Raw genomic sequence first — 19,802 nt, 5'->3', positions numbered from 1 at the left:
GTCATTCTGTAGGTTTCACAGCCATCCATCACTGCCAGCGCGGCCTCTGTGACACCCGCGTATTCGTGTTTCTGTGCCTCACGGCGAGGCGCGATGATGTGGGAAAGACGGGCTCCTCCCGCCGCTCACAGGCGGGAATCTGGCACCTGCTGACCTACCTGTCGTCCAGGACACGCCGAGGAGCTCCGCCAGGTCTTTGGTGATTTGTGTCACCGACTGCAAAACGCTCGAGTCCCCCTGCAGACGCAGCGTGGACGTAACTTTGCAAAAGAAGTGCATTCAAACCCAAAGCTGGCGGTTCTTTGTTCTGACGTGTTTCTGGTGATGGCGAGCAGCAGCAGCAGCTCCCAACAAAGGCCTGATTTGCATAAGCTCTGCAGTTTAAGGCTCATGTTACCTTCTCATGGATCTTTTAATTGCAGTCTTGTGGGAAATCGAACCAAAGCCAGGGAGCATCTATCACCTGCCAGAAAGTCAACAAATTATCCAGGAACCGCCTGCTTCTGCCAGTTAACTCTGGGGTCATGACCCCCAACTGCATATTAATCAACTGATCGAATGGCAATTTCTTCCTGGGGGATTTTTTATTTGGAACGCACGCCCAGCGAGAACACGATGTTTGGAAGTCCAGCGTTTCCTCCAGACCGAGGGAACTGTCTGCTGAAAAACTCATGTGCTAAATTCAATTTCTGCCTTCCCCGCCCGCCCGTCTCATCGTATCCTATTGAATCCATCTTGTGCAATTAGCCGGATGAGGGTTTCATTAACGGGAGCAAACAGAGAGCCGACGGCGCAGGGAGGCGAGCTGCTTCCTGGGAGGCTGCGCTCTCACAATTAACGGCTAATTCCAGAGGCGACCTTCTGTCTGTGCTTACTGCGCATCTCCATGAGCGAGCGCCAGCGTCTGAGATGGTTTCCTGTCAGACTCGGGGTTGTTTTAACATAGTTCACAGTTCTCCTCCAGTGTGTGCGCACGCGTGACCTCAAAAAGGATTCGGTTTTTGGGGCCTTTTCCTCCCTTTGTTTAGGGAGAAACAGAGAGAAAAAGGAAGATTTCTTTCACGAATAACAGCCATTTCATCAACCCAGACAGACAGAACACGCAGAAGTGAACAACAAAACGTCATCAGCATGAATTTGGAATTTTTAAAGTAATTCTGTTTGGTTTCTGACGAAAGGAAAAGCAAATATAGAACTAATCTTTAAGGCTTTTAAAGTCCCACTACGTTCATCCTTTGATCCGTTTTCAAAGCGTGTTGTGCTCTTTTAATGATGATGATGCTGTTTTTAGCCAAAATCGTAAAACCTGTGTCGTTTTCTACCACATAGTTCCTGTAGAGCGGCAGGAGTTCATCAGAAATTCACCTCTGAGTTGTGGGCGGGGCTGTTAAACACAGAGTAAGCCTACCCCTACTTCCCATCATCCCTTTGTTTACACTGTCCTGCTAGCTTAAGGCAATGTCACACAATTTCCACATATGACATTTCGTACGTCGATGTGGGCAGATGTCCATCGAGGGTTTCGGCCAACAAATCTTTACGTGGATTCGGTTTTGAGCCGTTCACAATCTTTGCTCGGTTGAGAATCACACAGTTTATGCATATTTTATGTAGTTTACACACAACTATTATGTAAATTGTAAGGCAATTGTGCGTTATTTTTGGGAGATTTGTGGCTTTCTACGACCGTTCTACGTTTGTCTACGTTTGTCACCGATGTATAACTTCTATGTACGGCGCACATGTTGAAATTACGTAATTATAAGCAATTCGCTAGTGATTTGTGTATCAAACTTCACAATCATCAAGCACGGTTCATGTTCTGCGTTGATTTACGTGTTCTTTACGTGGTTTATTTGTACTTCTTCTGTGGTTTTCGTACTTTTTATGTTCACGTATGAGTAATTTACATCCGTGCAATAAGTGCTAAATGTACGTAGTGACTGTGTGACACGTCCCTCTCACACCCCCAAACTTAACATTATTGGCATTTGTAGGCAGGACTGTTGGCGCAAAGTAAACCCCGCCCCCTCTTTTCCTCTCCCATTGCTTATAGCTTGTGGTCTGCCGTCTGAAGTTTTTTTGCAACAAACATGATCTTTTTCAAGCGGCATTTCTTCATCTGATTCACAAAGATTTAGATGAAGAAAAACTCAGAAATGCAATTTTAAGAGTCATTTTTTAAATAAATGTCTTCCATCTTTAGAAAAATGCTATAAGAATATGTAAAAGCAGCATTTTTGTTGGCGTGGGTCTTTAAGACGACACAAGCTCCCTCAAAAAACAAAAACACAACTTCTTCACCTTGATGGGAATCATCTGGGAAGTCATGAAGGCAAAAACAGATCCAGATCTTCCAACATTGCAGAAAAAAACCCTCATTCATTAGTCAACATTATAGAAAGAAAACATCTTAAGGAACTTTTGAAGAGAAGTTTTGGAATTTAAGAGTTTCTCATTTTAAATTATTTTTGTGAACTAAAATCCTTTTTACTTTTTTTTTTAAATCTTTTGAATTCACCACATTTTTGTTTTGAAATAACTTTATTGTTTGTTCCTGTCACAGTGGGAGTCAGCAGGGCCTCTTTCTACTGAAACCTGATGCTAATTAGGAACAAGCACGCGCTCCGATCAAAGACACAGATTCATCAATCCAGAACAAGTCCGCCTCCCGAGAGCGCTGCAAACCGCTTCTCCGTTAAAACCAGTCAGACGACCGCAGAATGAGGCCTGTTGTTGCAGAACTCTTGTTGTCGTTTCAGATTCTGTTTGGACTGAAGAGACTTTTCCAGCCGCCTCTCTCCTGTCAAACTAAACTTTCTCAAACTTCATGCTGCCTGAGGCACGTCAGAATCCATCTGGGGTTCTCAGCCTCCCATGGTCTGACATGAGACTTCACAGACTGGGATTCCAGTTCGGTGACAGCTGAGGTATTGTTCAGGTGAGTTTTCACCTGCAACACACAAATGGTTTGAAAACTGTTTTGATCACATGTGTCAAACTCAGGCCCGGTGTAATTATAATTGGCCCGCGAGATCATGTCAAATGTGATTTAGAGCTGGTATATCCACTACAGATAATACTATAAATCCCACAATGCTTTGCTAGTATGTTGGCACGCAGTCGAAACCGGCAAGCGCTCCATTTTTCTGTAGACAGTCAGTGACAGTCATGCTCCAGTCACATTAGACAAATTATTTGCCCCCTCCACAAAAATGGCCAAAGGAAAGATGGACAACAGGAGCTTTGAAGACAGGTGGGAGGCAGATGATCTGTTCAGGAACACAAAGACAGACGTGTTCATCTTGTGTGCGGAGCCAACGTGGCTGTGAGGAAAGAGAGGACAGTATATGAAAAGGTGAAACATCACATATAAGTTACAGTTAATTTTTTTTTTTTTCATTCATTCATTCATTTTCTTAATCGTTTTTCCCTTTTGGGGTCACGGGGCTGCCGGAGCCTATCCCGGCCACTTGTGGGCAAAGGCAGGGGACAACCTGGACAGGTCGCCAGTCTGTCGCAGGGTAGAATGTCCACAAACACACATCCATTCACTCTCACACTCACACCTAGGGACAATTTAGAGTTGCCAATTAACCTATGAAGCATGTTTTTGGACGGTGGGAAGAAGCCGGAGACCCCGGAGAGAACCCACGCATACACGGGGAGAACATGCAAACTCCACACAGAAAGGTCCCCCGTTGATGTCGTTTTTCAGGTCCCCCAGCCGGGACTTGAACCAGAGGCCTTCTTGCTGTGAGGCAAGAGCGCTAACCACTGCGCCACCGTGCAGCCTACAGTTAATTTTACTGTAAGTATTGAGTTTGGCTTATTGTCTACGGTGGCCCTGAATTTCAAATCACACAAACAAATATATTTAAAAAAAAACATCTTGGAAATCTAAACAAACGGAAAAAAAGAAACATTTGGGAAAACAAGAGTGTTTTCATGAATCCATTTGTAAAAAAATGAAACAATAAAAAACTGGAAACTGTAGATACTATGGGACATCGTTGATTGGATGATGACATTTGTCCGTCATTTCAACTAAAAATTACTTGGCATGAAGTGGTGCTGGACCTGCTTCCTACTCATCTCAATTGAAGACACGTGTGAAAAAACTCAAACATCATCAGCATATCAGTGATGCCCATTCTTTCCAGGTTTCTTCTTCTTTGCTGTTTTTTATGAAGTGATATTTATGCCAACACATTGCAAACTTTCCAAGAAGCACTTTTGTCTTCTGAAACATTTATTTTTACTACACGTCCGAAACACTTTTGAATGACGTAGATCACACATGGATCACGAAAGACCATCATACGTGGGAAATACGAAAAAGTACGTAGTGGCTGTGTGACGCAGCCTTTACAGCCGTGAACCTCGTGTATGACCTACGTCAGCGGTCCCCAATTTGAAAAATTGCCAGTTTCTCTGTTCCATCCGTCTATGTCACTCTACAGGGTGACATACAAGGCGCTCTTCTCAGTCATGTGATAGGTTACCGCTACAATAATTCCCAGGAGCTAGCCAAATGAGTGAAAAAAAAGTGGAAAGTTTCTTTATCAAGGGGAAAACGCCCAGCCAGGAGACGTTTATTAGACAGTTCTTCTTTTTTGCACCATGATTGTGGGAAGGGGAGAGGGTGATGACACCTGTGCGATGTTCAACGACAGGCGCGTCAGAGCTCGTCTTGTCGTGTCTTTGCTCCTCCATCGTGGCGTTGTTACACAAATCCTCCACCGCATCTTAAAAACTTTGCATGGCGTCATACTGGTCCGCAGCGTTCAAAAGGTCTGGGACCACTGATCTACATAAACCCTGCAGACTTTTTTTTCTAAGCCCATCAGACGAGTCTCTTATCACAAAACAGGCGCGCAGCTCATCAACGGCTCGCCGCCATCACAGGATGCTCATCCATTACAGTGTCTTCATCAGGACCGATGGGTCAGAGTGACCTTCACATCCAGAGAACCCAGCTCTCCCCCTCTGTGGGTCACGGTCTTCTCTCTGCTGCCAACCCACTTCTGAATTCAGCCTCAGAGGAACGACGACAAAGACGATTCTCCGTAGAGTTACGGGGAAAAGTCGTGTTTATGCTCACAGACGGAATTTGAAAACTTGAGGGTACTGATCCAAACTGCTACTCAATTATTGATATCTATGAAATGCAACAAAATAAAAAGTTTCCTATACACAACCATTATATATTTCTTAAGTTTATTTCATGAGGATTCATCTATTGTTAAATGTTTGTATTAGTATTTTAAATAGAAGAATATATTTTGCATTGCCTTTTTTCATATTGAACAAATGGATAAATATAGTTTGTGACTTATTGGTATTTATACTGAATTATATCATACAGTACATGGGATTGACGAATAGATCCATGAATGTCTTTGTTTTCCTGGTCTGAGCTGGAATCTGGATCAGAACTGGACGGATGGATGGATCTAAAACTGATGCTGATGAACTCCTCTGCAGAAACTATGTTCTAGAAAACGACACAGGTTTTTGGATTTTGTGTAAAAACATCGTCATCATAATTAAAAAAAACACTGGGAACACTTTGAAATAGAAGAAATAGATGATTGGAGTGGGACTTTAAGAATTTTATTTTCATATACTGTACATATCTATGTCATGGTTTGGGTTTCTTTGCCTTAATTTTTGCTTCCTTTTTGTTTCTGTCATGTTTGATGTCTGCTTCCTGTTTTATTTTGAAAGGTTTCCTGTTATGTCATGGTTTTGAGTTTTACTTCCCTGGTCCCAATCTCTCCATGATCATGTTCACCTGTCATTTCCATGACGTCTTCTGCCATGTTTGTCTGTTTACCTGGTTAACCCACACAGTGAGTTTTGTTTCCCTGCTTAGCAGCGCCTTTTGTTTGAGAATAAACCCCTTAACCCTTGTGCTATCTTAGATGACCCCACCCTTACATTGACGTGTTCTCCCTACCATCACAAAGGTGGATAAAGGAGGGAAGATTTCATGTAATCCATGGACACCAGTGAGGATCACAAATCATTGAAGAAAAAAGGTTCAGAGCACTGTCTAGTGGGTCTAGATGACCCAACTCCCAATGTTAAAGTGCCTAGGATAGCAACAGGGTTACCCTGGCACCAAGTGTCTCCCGTCTCTGCATTTTTGGTCCTTCATGTCCACCATGTACAAACGAAATTCAGCATGAAGTTGCATAAAAAAAAATGACCTTTCTGATCTGTTCCTGCAACAATGTTCATTCATTTATGTATGTATGGTTTACAAGTGACAGCTTTCATTATTTGTTTCATTTGAAATTTCATGTAAAAACAGCTGGTTGGGTTCCATTTCTTGTCAGAAATAAGAAGTTGGGAATGACCCCAAAAAAAACAGAAGCCACAGACGACAACCTTTCTTTACAAATTACAGTGGGGCAAAAAAAAGTATCTAATCAGGCACCAATTGTGCAAGTCCTCCCACTTAAAAAGAAGAGAGAGGCCTGTAATTTTCATCAAAGGTATACCACAACTATCGGATTTTTGCTCACCGTTCTTGTGATCATTCTGACCCCATGGGGTGAGATCTTGCCCCAGATGGAGGGAGATTCTCAGTGATCTTGATTTCTTCACACCAAGCTGCTTACCTGTTGCAGATTCAGATTCCAGCCTGATGCAGGTCAACAATTTGGTTTCTGGTGACCTCAGACAGCTCTTTGGTCTTGGTCGTAATGGAGTGACTGTTTGAGGTTGTGGACAGGTGTCTTTACATAGATAACCAGTTCAAACAGGAGCCATTATTACAGGTAACCAGTGGAGGACCGAGGATCCTCTACAGAAGAAGTTACAGGTCTGTGAGAGACAGAAATCCTGCTTGTTTGTAGGTGACTAAATACTTATTTTCCACCGTAATTTACCAATCAATTCTTCAAAAATCAGAAAATGTGATTTTCTGGATTGCTTTTCTCGTTTTGTCTCTCATAGTTGAGGTTTACCTATGATGAAGATTACAGGCCTCTCATCTTTCTAAGAGGGTAAACGCACACAATTGGTGGCTGACTAAATACTTTTTTGCCCCTCTATTATTTATTAAATGAAGCCTTTAACTGTTTTTTTTTTCACTCAGTAAAAATCCGTCCTCTGCTGGCAGGAGGAGAGGCGGCACTGGTGTTTGAACAAACCGGTGCTCTTCATCACCTCATGTTTCTCTTTTAGCAGTTTGAATAAAATCATCAGTTTGCAGCCGTTCTTTCCTCCAATCGCCCTAAGATTCTTGATTTCATCTCAGTGTCACACTGTGTGTGTGTGTGTGTGTGTGTGCACGTGTGTGTCAGTCAGGTGGTGTCAGAGCCCACCGCCCGCAGACACACACTCACAAGCTCTGCCAGCTGTCCTCCTCTCCACGGGGAATTGAACCCATCACTGCCGGCAGCTGAGCTCGGCGGCGGCGGCCTCTGTGAGGGGTGTGCAGCCGTGCATGAGCATCGTGCACACCCCTTTGATTAATGCCCAGCCCATCCAGTTTCCAGCCTTCCTGTGAACAAAAAAACGGGAGAGTTTCACAACTTTGGAGTCCCCCCCCTCCTTCTTCACATGCTCCTCCCACTCTGTCAGAGCTGATTGATAACCAGGAGGTGTGGGGGTGGGAAAGGGGAGGGTAGAGAGAAAAGAGGAGAGAAAGTGAGGGGGGGGCAGCAAAAAAGAGGGAGGAGCGGCCGACCAATCGGGTTCTGGAAACAGAGCATCCCGACCAATGATGAAGACGACGGCAGAGATGTTAACAAAGATGAAGGGTGGAGTTTGATTGACCAGTGACGGGGAAGAGAAAGAGAGGGATAGGGGCTGGGGGGGCTTTTGTCTTTCTGTCTCCTCCTCTCAGCCTGATGTCCGGCAGCAGTAAATCTTCCTTGGCGCTTTGACGGCGCGGCTGTTCGCACGCATGAGGCCTCACGGGCCTGGACCGGGAGCACACACATGCACGGACGTGCACGCCCTCCCAGCTCAGCTGTGATAAGGGAGGCGGGCTGTAGGTGACACCTCACAGGTGACTTCCACCCTCAGACTGTGGTTAACCCTTGTGCTATCCTATGGGGTCCAGATGACCCGATCCTTCCATTGAGGTGTTCTCCCTACCATGACAAAGGTGGATAAAGGTGGAAAGATTTCATGGAATCCATGGACACCAGTGAAGATCACAAATCATTGAAGAAAAAAGGTTCAGAGCACTATCTAGTGGGTCTAGATGACCCAACTCCCAACGTTAAAGTGCCTAGGATAGAACAAGGGTCACGCTGCTGACAGTTCCTCCCTGATTTCTGCTGGAGGAGCCGCAGGAGCTGCAGGGCACAGACTTGTTCCACTGAACTGGAGGCTAAAAACGTCACAAACAAGCAAAAACAATGAAGACCATTAAAATAATGTAAAGGAAAATTTCAATTATTTGCCTTTAAAGGTTTTGGAGCACACTCTGAAAATCTCTACATCTATGTTTATTCACATTTTAGTCTGAACAGTGAGGTAAAAAAAAAATGATTTATGTTCAAACGATTAACAGGATTTTACCGTTTTAGTGGAATCAGTTTCTTCTTTATTTATTTATTCAAAAATCAAAGTATTCTAAAAAAGAATTGTTTTTGTTGCAATTATTTAAAAACATGTCGAATTAATTTATCAATACATTCCTGGAAAATGCGATATTTTGAATTCATTCTTTCTATACTGTGAACCATTTTTTGATTTAAATGTTTCATGTTAAAGTTGTTTTTTTTTAAATAAAATTCCCAAAACGTTTTGTTATCTGCAAGAAAATTCTACAAATTTCTTTTAAGACATGTATTTTTTTGTTCAATTTTACTTTCCATTTGGTAATTTTTATTTGTTTTCAAGTGAAAGCCACAAATGTCTACAAAAATGTTCAGAAAGCCGTGATTTGGATTTTTGAAAGTTTGTAAGTAAAATATACAAATTAAATTCTGATAAATTGAAGAAAAAAAAATTGTCTTTTTTTTTGTGAGAGGTTATTTGCTTTCAATCTCACTAAACCACAATAGAATCTTTAAATAACTATTTAAATGAAAAATGCTTAAAAAGTGTAAAACTATGAACTATTATGCATAAAAACCTGTATAAAAAATAAAGAAAACAAATGTTTTAACTTTAAGAAAATGAAGCTTTATTTTGATGATTGTTATTCCGTCTCCAATTGTGACTCAGGTGCTCAGATTGTCTTTTGTTGCCCGTATGAAGACAAATGTTCGCACGGCGCCCGGCACTGATTGAGTTAGAGAGCGAGCGGAGAAGCAGAGGGGCCTCTGTGGGGGGGCCGTCCAGAGACCCCCTCTTACTGTCCGCCTGGGGGACGCACACAGGAACACGGATGCAGACCGTGAACAAAGTTTGTATCTGCAAACAAAGAATCATTGAATGCTTTTGTAAGATCAATACGTCCTGGTTTAGAAAAAGGTTTGGGCCCAAAAAAAAAATTCAAAAATAATAATAAAAGAATGAAGAAAGAAAAAATACAAAACAAATAAATTAAATTAAAAAAAATAATAAAAATTTTCAAGCACCCATAACAACTGAAAACAAGCACAGGTGTTTGTCTAAACCACAGTTACAAACTTAGACTTTTAACAGGACAATTTCACCTAAACTGATCAACCAATCAGCTGCTTTATCCTGTTGGCAGCCAATCAGATTACAAAATGTCAAACAGTGGTTTCAAACTGATCTTTTCTTTGTTTTATTCCCTAAATATTGGTTGCTAAAACATCCAATTATTATTTTCCACCTTCAGTCTCATGTCGTCATGAGAAACACATCTATGACCCATAAAAAGCAGAATATAAAACTCTTATAGACCAACAGAACCTTTGACGGACGTGAATTATGATCGTAGAAGGAAGTCAGACGCATTTGATGACCCAAGACGATTTGATTCTGAATAATTCTCATCTAATTATAGGTTAAATGAAACGTTTTGCACCTCCTCACAAACAAGACACTTTGAAATGGAAGTCTATGGTCTGGAGGTGCAGGTGTTTGTGGAGAGCCGGGTATGTCTCCAAACCTCACAGTTACGTCGTCGCCAGCGTTCATCAGAGCAGCAGAACTTTTATTTGAGCGGTGAGGTGAGCGGACATGGCATTTTATGGCTATACTCAAGTACACTTTACAAAATAAACTTTTTGGCAAAGGGTGGTGCACTGAAACTCAACATATTCACGAAAACAGCTGTGAAGCATGGTGGTGGGAGATTGATGATGTGGGATCGTTAGTAAAAACCGTTTATTTTTTCACTGACATTGAAGTTCTGACAAAAAAAATGATTGATGTGGGTCAGAAATGTCAGAAATGTCTCGAAATTCTGTGGAGCTGCAACAAAACGTCAAACCAACACTGCGTTCCCAGTATTTCAATCTTTTCAAAATAAAAGCAGATCTGTCAGCTCTAACCCAAAGCAAGCCACTCAGAAATTCATCTGGAGGTGGTTGGAGGGCGGAGGAAAAATTAGCTGTTGTTTACGAGATGGGGGGGCGTACTTGTACCCATACAGAATCACCCCAGGATTTAGTATAAGGGTTTCTTGCTCTCATGAATGCCAGATCTGTACTCATCTCCTTCGTCCAACATCACCTCCCTACCACCTCATGATTTGGTAGCAAACAAAACCTGATTTATTTCCCCTCCTCCGGGGGGACAAACACAGAAAAACTGCCTGACACCGGGAAAAAAATACATTTTTGGAGCGGCATCACGGAGACCTGGTGTCACAGACTCTGAAGGACTTTAAGCACAACGTCTTTGACTCTTTCAAAGTAAAAATGCAAACGTATTCAGTAGAGATGCAACAATTCACAGCAGTTCTAAACGGAGACTTGTGGCATCCCTAGAGGAAGAAGCATTTGTTCTTGGTTGTCATAGAGACAGCATTAGAGATAAGAGGTAACCGACTTTCAGCTGCAGAACTCTGGTTCTAGATGGGCCTCTCCTCCACATGGACCTGTGCTCCACAGAACCATCTTCTGCCTCGGATCAGGATCTCCAGGCGGGTTGGTTCGGCCTGATTCAGCAGCTGCTGGAATCGTCAATCGAACAAATGGAAAGTTTGGCACAAAGGCTGAAGGGGATGTGTCCTGTTTGACACACGTGCACATCATGGAGTTCGTGCACGCACCCGCGCCTGGGAGCTTGTGCTGCTGAAGGCCCCCTCTGGTTCAGTTAAGTGAGTCCTGAGTGAGACTGATGGGGGTCAAGACCCTGAGACACAGCGACACACAGACAGTACAGTGATGAGCATATGAAAGAACACACACACAGACAGCCATTGCCCCGAGGCGCCACACGGTCCACCCCCAACCGGCAGCCACCCCCCACGCAGAGGCAGCTCCGCCCGCCGTCCCGCAGCGTCTAACCGTGTCTGCGTTCTTGTTCACATATGTGTTTATATGGTGCGTTTATGTACCATGTATTCGTTATGTTTATGCAAATGAGTGTGAAGCTTGGAGCGGACGCGAAATGAAAGCCTGCAGCGTTAGGCCCCTCCCACTTTCCTGCTTTACTCGTCCATCAGGGAGTTCAGCAGCACGCAGAAAACGAACGAATGAATGCAAGACACGAGCAAAGCTTTCATCGTTTTATCTCACTTTGCCAAAAATATCGTATTTTATTTTGTCTCAGTGAAGGAAAAACTATGGTGGCTGAGAGGTGCCAGACACGCTGACATTTAAGATAAAACAACAAATCCCAGTACAAATGAACAAAAACTGAAACACAGCCAATCACGAAACACATTACAGAGTCCTGAAACACAACAGCAAGTCCGGGTGGAAACGGCCAAATACCGAATCACAAAAAAACAATCCCGTTACAAATGACCAAATTCAGAAACACAGCAACGATAGTGGAGACAGAAAGGGACGTAATATAAACCAATCGTGTATGATTCTTTCAAGTTTTTTTAAACTATTTTTGTGACACATCTAGGTTCTAGTGGATCAGATTCTGTGTAAGGAGCAGAACAACCAGATACAAGTTTTCAAAAGGTTTATTGTCCAAGTGTCTAAAAGTGTCCAGCCTCCTGCAGTCCAAACCCCATCTAATAAAAAAAAACACTCACACAGAACCAAATAAAACCCAGTATAAAACAGTTAAAACCCATGCAATAAAATCCACTAGAAGGGGTTCAGAAAACATCTCGCCTTAGGCTGACTTTGATTTGCACTGAGAGGGTAAATCACTTATCTGAAAGAGGGGTGGGTCGCAACCACACCCCTCTGCTGTTGTCCGTCGCGTCCCCTCTCCACTTTCCAGTTCCATTGTCCACTGGTTCCACTTTGCTGTCCCGGTCATGTGGCCGAGCCCGGACTCTAAAATGTCCAATTCTTGGGGCTGGCATGCTTCAAGCACCACTACCATCGCTGCAGCTGCTGCTGCTGCCCCAAAGCACCACACATGCAGCCTTAGTCTCTGGTGCTCCACAACACCACGCTTGTGGCTCCCATCGCTGATGCTCCAACACCGCTTATGCAGCTCTGGTAGTGCGCCTCTTTTTGCCAGTCCAAGTACAGCTGTTCATCCTTGTTAACCCTTGTGCCATCCTAGGCACTTTAACATTGGGAGTTGGGTCATCTAGACCCACTAGACAGGGTCTTAGATGACCCCCCCCCTTCCATTGGCGTGTTCTCCCTACCATGATAAAGGTGGATAAAGGTGGAAAGATTTCATGTAATCCATGGACACCAGTGAAGATCACAAATCAGAAAAAAGAAAATAGAATAATATAAATATAAATACAATAATATAATATTAATATAAAAACAATAATGTAAAAAAAAATGTAGCAGAAATGTAAACAAATAAAGCGGGATAGTTTAAAGACTATTTACAAACAGGTAACAATGTGCAAAATGTGTACCGAGATTGTTTTTGTCGTTCAGTATTTGGTCATTTGCACCCAGATTTGCTTTTGTGTGTCAGAACTCGGTCATTTGTTCTGTGATTTGCTGTTATGCTTCGTAACTTACTGTTGTGTTTCAGTATTTGCTCATTTGTTCCCAGATTGTTTTTAGTGCTTCATGATTTGTAGTTGGTTGAATCTTACATGTCAATGTGTCTTGCAGCTCTCAGCCACCGTAAAAAACTGAACAGGTTCACCAAGAAAAACTAAAGCAAAATATAAAAGGATTTACTGTTGTTATAATCAAACATCATTGATTATCCTAAAGCTGGTCGGCTGTGGTGACAAACGACTTTTATAAAACAGAAGAACAGGAAGAAACTACCAAGGAGATTTTAAAATTCTAGTTTTTTTGAGTGGAGTTTTTTACATCTAAATTCTTCTTTTACAAAAAACTTTATTGACACAACAGTGAGGTTTGAGCTCCTGATTCCTTCTGTCGCTGCTCAAACATTTCTGGTCCCTGAAGGGAGTCCTGAGGAGATCGGGATTGATCAGATACAGGCATCGATGCTTCAGTTCCACTTTGTTGAGGCAGATTCTACACTGGAGCAGATGTTTGCTTCTGAGAGACCCAGAGGAGCACATGAATGAGGAGGTTAAAGGTCAAACTAATTTCCGTGGTCATCGGACAGACTTTGAGGAAAAAAGAAAGCAAGAAGCAGTGGGTTTAACCGAAAACTGTGGTCATCGGCTTCGTGTTTGACAGCAGATGGATGCCAGTGAGAGTGAAAACAAGAGACAGGGAGCAGACGAGATGAGGGCCTAAAGATGGACGGTTCCCGATAATACAGTTGGTGCTGATTTGGTTACCTTACCAGTCAGAACGCACCGCTCCAAGTTTCAAAATTCCTGGTTTTCTGTTCGCTGCTGCCAGAAATTCATTCATCTCCATCATTTCCTTTGTGTAAATGTTGAAAAAAAAATCTGATCAAGTTCTTGTCCACCAACCTTCAACAAACCTCCATTCTTCAGCCACAAGGCCACAAAACCTCATGTCACTCCCCCTGAACCTTCAGCAGGACAGTTAAGCAGAATGTCTCCACGCAGACTTCCTGTTTCCTCTTTGGGTGCTACCCCTGACTGGCTGATATCTGTCTTCTTCGCGACTCTCATTTGGCTGTTGACAAGTGTGACGTCATCCACGGAAGACGGTTACTTCCTGCTCCAACCAAATGAAGTCAATTCAGTCGCCATTCTTTCACGATACCGATGCCGCCATGTCAGAGCCAGACATCGTTAGTAAGCAGTGATTGGTCCGAGTCGGTCTGTGTCAAAATTTCTGTGGCTACACTCACCAATCAGGAGTGAGCTCGACGGAAGGCCACACCCCCACCACTTGAAAGCGGGCTACACAAAATCTATCAAAGGTTCTGAACATTGAACGTTTGGAGCCAGCAGGCTCCACCGACCTTTATAAAGGCATCTGATTGGTCAGTTTATATCTTGAATAACTTGAAATTAAAAAATATATATTGTGAATTAAATTAACCTACGCCCAAGTGGCCGGGATAGGCTCCGGCACCCCCGTGACCCCGAAAGGGAAAAACGGTCAAGAAGATGAATGAATGAATGAATGAATTAAATTAAGCTTATCAAGAACATTAAAATAGTTATTGGATCAAGAAAGGTTCTTCTGACCAAAAGATTGATTGAGGAACAGCTGAGGTACCTCAGTTGTCCATTGATGTCATGACTCGGTTCTGGTGGTCTGATGGTGTGGCATTTGCTTTGTGTGTGGTGGTGGGGAGGGCGGTTCTGGGCAAAGACCACTTACAAGGACTTTACACTTGAGGCTGTGAGACATAAATGAAAAGGCTGCGTGCCGAACAGGCGTCATCCTTTATCGCATGACGGAACATTTGTCCAGAAACAGAGGTAGAGCGGAGGACCGTGATGTTGTTAGATGTTCGATCTCCTCCAGAATACGGACAAAGTCCTGCATCGCTCGGGGTTTCTAAGCCCCCATCTCTTTGGTTTCTGCAGGGTGTGATGGCAGATAGTGGCTGTAAGCTTCTTTTACCACCCGCGTGTTTTACACACACACACAAGCATCTCCACACCAAAGTCCTGCTGTGACATCATGATGGAGTGTCAGGTGCTGCTGGCTAATTTCTGCCTCCATGCGAGTATGCAAGAGAGGCAAAGAGGATGAATACTAAACAGTCAGCTAATGATATCTGTGTGCGTGTGTTTGGGTGTGTGTGTGTGTGTTAATGATATGTGTTTCCTCTGTGAACTGGATTGAGTGTTTCTCTGCGTTTTTTTTTTTAGAGTCACACTCTGAAGGTTTCCCTCACGTGTCGCTGCAAACATTCATCCTGAACGCTTCGGTGAGGAGTGATATTTCAACAAACGCTCCTCTTCTTTGGTAAATCTTCCTCCTCCATGCCGGCGTTTCACACCACAGCCAGAAAGGCTCCTTTTGTGCACACTGACCAAAACACAGCCAGAAGCGGTTCAGGGGGTCTGCATTTCTGCAGCAGGCATGTCAAACAGAAGGAAATGCTCCGTGGTTTGTTTCGCAGACTGAATGTGAAGCATGAGGCATCATGGGAGAAACGACGACTTCAGCGTCTGGTTCCACCAGACGCTGAAGCACAGCAGCGCAAAGCAATTCAAAAGAATTGAGGTTACTTCAACAAACTCTTATCATCAATTGGTCCCGCTAGCTGTGCTGCAGCGTCCCACAAAAGAAGCTTGGAAGTTTAACAGATAATTAACAGAAAAGCTGATGTTTTTATTTATTTTAAATTTACTTTGAAGCTCAGGGAGATAATGGCAAAGATATTGAGGGTAAAGTGGAGTAGAAATCTGTGAATGGCAGTCAGGGTGGGTATTATGTTCAAAAATCAATGTGATCAATAGAAAAAAGTCAATTTTTGACCACCGAAATGTGTAAAAGATGTAGTTTCTGAATTAATTAAAATGGTATATGGCACAGACGTATCCAGAATATTCTACCTTGCTAGAAGGCCCAAAGTGCTTTACAGTCACATTTAAATGAATCCTAACAATAAAGTTTAAAGTTTGTGAACATGTTTTCCCAACGACATTAACGCGTGTCGACACAAAGTAAACAACAAAATTCACATTAAAATATAAAAGATCTTATATGTGACGTTAGCCTGTGAAGGCCTCTAGGACAAGAGAGGAAATGTCTACAACTCAAAATTCTACATCTTTTTCTACTATATACCTTTTATACAGGTGGAGGAACATCTGCAGAGGTGGAGGTCTGATCTGGAGAGGAGAGAATGGAGGTCAGATGGACCGAGACGGAGAATCTGTGTGTAAAAGAGAGGAACTCTGGAGGAACTGTGAGGTTACAGAGAGAAGAGGTGGAGAGGCGTCTGCAAGCAGGTTGAAGAAGGTGGAGAAAGGTTTCAGGCGTGATGTGTGACTAAAGAGCGTCATCCAGAACGAAAGGAAAGGTGGATGAGACTGTGGTGAGAGCAGCGATGATGTCAGAGACTCTGATGCAGAGACAGGAGGCAGAGCTGGAGGCAGCAGAGATGAAGATGCTGAGGTTCTCTTTGAGACCAGGATGGATCAGGAATGAATCCATCAGAGGAACAGATCATGGTGGATGTTCTGGAGATAAATGCAGGGAAGCAGATGGAGACGTTTGAGAGGAGGAGCAGTGATGATGTTGAGGTTGGAGCTACCAGGACAGAGAGGAAGACCAAAGAGGAGGGTCATGGATGAAGAGGGGGAGGATATGAGGATGGATGGTGTAAGAGAGGAAGCTGCAGAGAAGAGGCAGATGATCTCCTGTGGCGCCCCCTAAAGGAAGCAGTTGGAAGACAAAGAAGAAGAAGACCAGATCAGATTCACACACACACACACCCTGTTTGACCTCTGTGACCCCTGGAGCTGCATTAGTCTTTTAGCTGGAAGCAACGAACCCCTGAGGACAGATGTGCACGAGCAGTCAGTTTTGAAGTGTGTGTGTGTTTGCTGTGCACACAAAGAGTTGTGCACGTTTGTGTGTGTTCAGAGCCAAGGCTCCATGTGTGGCCTTTCAGCAGAAGACCTGCTGCTGCACAGTAATCTGATAAATACTTTGCTAATGAAATCATCAGGAGTCTAGATTGTAGAAAATGCAGAATGCTATTCTCACGTGCACTTGCATGTGCACACACACCCACACACACAAACAACAACATAGAATGTGGTTAGGATGTCATTTATCAGCAGCAGGCTCTTTGACCCTTGCAGGGGTCAATGCTCAGGGGTCATCTGGACTGCAGACACACAGGCATTGAAAGGCTTGAAACAAGGAAGCTCTTTCTGCATTGATATTATGTCAGTGCACGTGCGTGTGCACGAGTCTGAGCCTGTCTGCCAGTGATGCTCTGTTATAATGAAGTTTGCAGCCCTCGTGTTTTACAGAGGAGTGTGTGGTTCTGATCCAACCTGTACCGTAGTTTGACTGGTTCTCCCTCCTCTACTGCATCTCAGCCTCGACTCAGCCTTCGAGGCTTAAGACTACAACCACAAACGTTGACCTTTGACCTCAGGAAGAAATTTCTTTCTTCCTCAAAGTTCAAAAATCAGCCAATACACGACCAGCTTTTATTGTAAAATATGCAACGTGGTGCAGAGGTAGAGTGGTCGACCTCTGATCAGATAGAAGCTTTGGATTTCCACTCAAATGAAGTTCAGATTGTTGCTGCATTATTTTTCCTAGTTTTAATGTTCTTTTTACTGAGGATAATCGTCAAACATCATACGTGTTATTGGATTTTTTTCATCCAAAATATTATTCATGACAGTCATGCCAAACCTAACTCACATATAGTCCCAGACACTTTCACTGGAAAGACTGCTGCAACTGAAGAAAATAGCATTTCCCTTTCATTTTACAGATGTCTTTATGTTGGTTTTTGAAGCTTGCTTTGACTTTTTTACCTGGAGAACATACAATAACAGGACCAAGAGGAGGAGAAAAACATGGTTCCCAAAAACAGGTTTTGATGTTTTCTTGAAGCTAAATCTTGCTTTTCTGATCTGCTGACAGGACAAGAACTCACCTGTTCAGACTGAAGCTTCGCCTCCAGAAGGAGGTCAAATAGAGCTGCCACACACCATCTGTAACGATTAAGTCTTTACCCTCTGGACGCCTATTTCCAATAAAACCGTTCATGAGAGCAAAAGTCAAATAAAACTTAAAAGATCAACATGCATATTTGAAAAAGGGCGAGGACATGTAAACATGTATTAATGTATTTTCTGTCCGGCTCTCTTTACATGTTTTCTCCAAAAAACTGTATTTTTTGCATGTTTCTCTACAGAAAAGTTGTATTTCAGGCTGTTTGGAATTCAGGGATTTTGTCAACATTTCTGTATAAATAATTCATAAATCCTAACCTGGATTTATGTGTGTTGCCTAATAGTGCTTCGTTCACATCGTCCTCAGCAACGCACGTTCAAGATTCTACTCTCAATAAAAAGTCTACGTAAATGTGCGCATGTGCGCATTTCGGGCTTAAATGTCCGAAGTTCTTGCATTCAAGCACTGCTCTACATACAAAACACACACTGCAATTCAAACGCTGACCAATCAGGGGATTTGGCAGTGACACATGGACGGCGTCCCTTTTGAGTCAATGCAGTGCCAATTGTTTGAAAATTGTAATTTGTGTCCGGCCGGATTTATGACACCAAATCTTTCATTTATCGGAATAGATGTCATGGTGCCTCTCCTCTCCATGGTGCTCTGCTTCCCAGATTGGACCCATTCACACTCACCTCCTCAACCTGCTTGCTCTATTTAAGAGGAACCTTCTCCAGCATTCATCACCAGTTCGTTGCCCCTATAGGGTGCATTACCTGGTCTCTAGTTATGTAATTTAGTTTATTCAATCCCTGCTTATGTTCTTAACCCTTGTGCTGTCTTAGATGACCCCTCCCTTCCATTGAGGTGTTCTCCCTACCATGACAAAGGTGGATAAAGGTGGAAAGATTTCATGTAATCCATGGACACCAGTGAAGATCACAAATCATTGAAGAAAAAAGGTTCAGAGCACTGTCTAGTGGGTCTAGATGACCCAACTCCCAACGTTAAAGTGCCTAGGATAGCACAAGGGTCACTAGGGAAGGGAATAGAAGCCCCATGAAGCTTTCACAGGGTTCATAATTGTGCCGGAAAAATGAACAAACCATTCAGGGCTTTGAAACCACACAGAACAGCGACATCTGGTGGCAGACTGGCAGACACTTCAATGTGGAAATGATGATGAAAAACGTAAAACAACACAATGTTGTTAATGGTTACAAAAAAAAAGGTGAAACAACACATCGTGTTGCGTTTTCTGTGAGAAGTGCTTGACACAGCAAAACACACATTGTATTACCATGTACAATGACGATAAAGGATTCTGATTCTGATCACATGAGGAAAATAAACCCAAGGCAAAAAAAACACGACGAAACATTCTGGTCTCTAACCCAAAATCTCTGGATGCAGAGGCTGTACCACTGAGCAATCACTAATGTAACAGTTCCCTGTCGCCTATCATAAATTCATAGAAGCATTTACTTTATAGATAACATTCATAGTGTATTGTCTAATTAGGAGAAACCGAGTTGAAACGATCCTGAGCCACAGTACGTTTTTTACCAGGAGCCATGGTAAAGTGCAGAGAACTGACGCTGATTCCAATACAGGGGAAACAATAGAACTGGTCGGGAACCGTTCTGGATTCATTTGCATTCAAAGACGATAGCACGCCCAACTGTTACAACACAAGTGACATCTGAACCGTGATTCGACCAAGCAATGCATTTGGTGCTTCATAGGTCATCAACCATGTGATCTACGCTAGTTGACACACGCCCCGAAACATTGTGTCAACCC

General features: G+C 43.1%; 1 long non-coding RNA gene across 1 annotated transcript; it reads left to right on the top strand.

Annotated features, from left to right (window-relative positions):
• Positions 1-11,066: 11,066 nt before the first annotated feature.
• Positions 11,067-17,406, top strand: LOC144994123 (uncharacterized). Its single transcript, XR_013657541.1, has 3 exons — positions 11,067-11,206; positions 15,215-15,311; positions 16,151-17,406. It is a non-coding gene; the product is annotated as an uncharacterized LOC144994123 (long non-coding RNA).
• The last annotated feature ends 2,396 nt before the right edge of the window (positions 17,407-19,802 follow it).

The sequence above is a fragment of the Oryzias latipes genome, chromosome 8 (assembly GCF_053564925.1).
Source record: "Oryzias latipes strain Hd-rR chromosome 8, Olatipes_Hd-rR_3.1".
NCBI classification, from domain to species: domain Eukaryota; kingdom Metazoa; phylum Chordata; class Actinopteri; order Beloniformes; family Adrianichthyidae; genus Oryzias; species Oryzias latipes.
The sequence above is the reverse complement of the archived record's forward strand: the minus strand, read 5'-3'. Positions and strand labels throughout refer to the sequence as shown.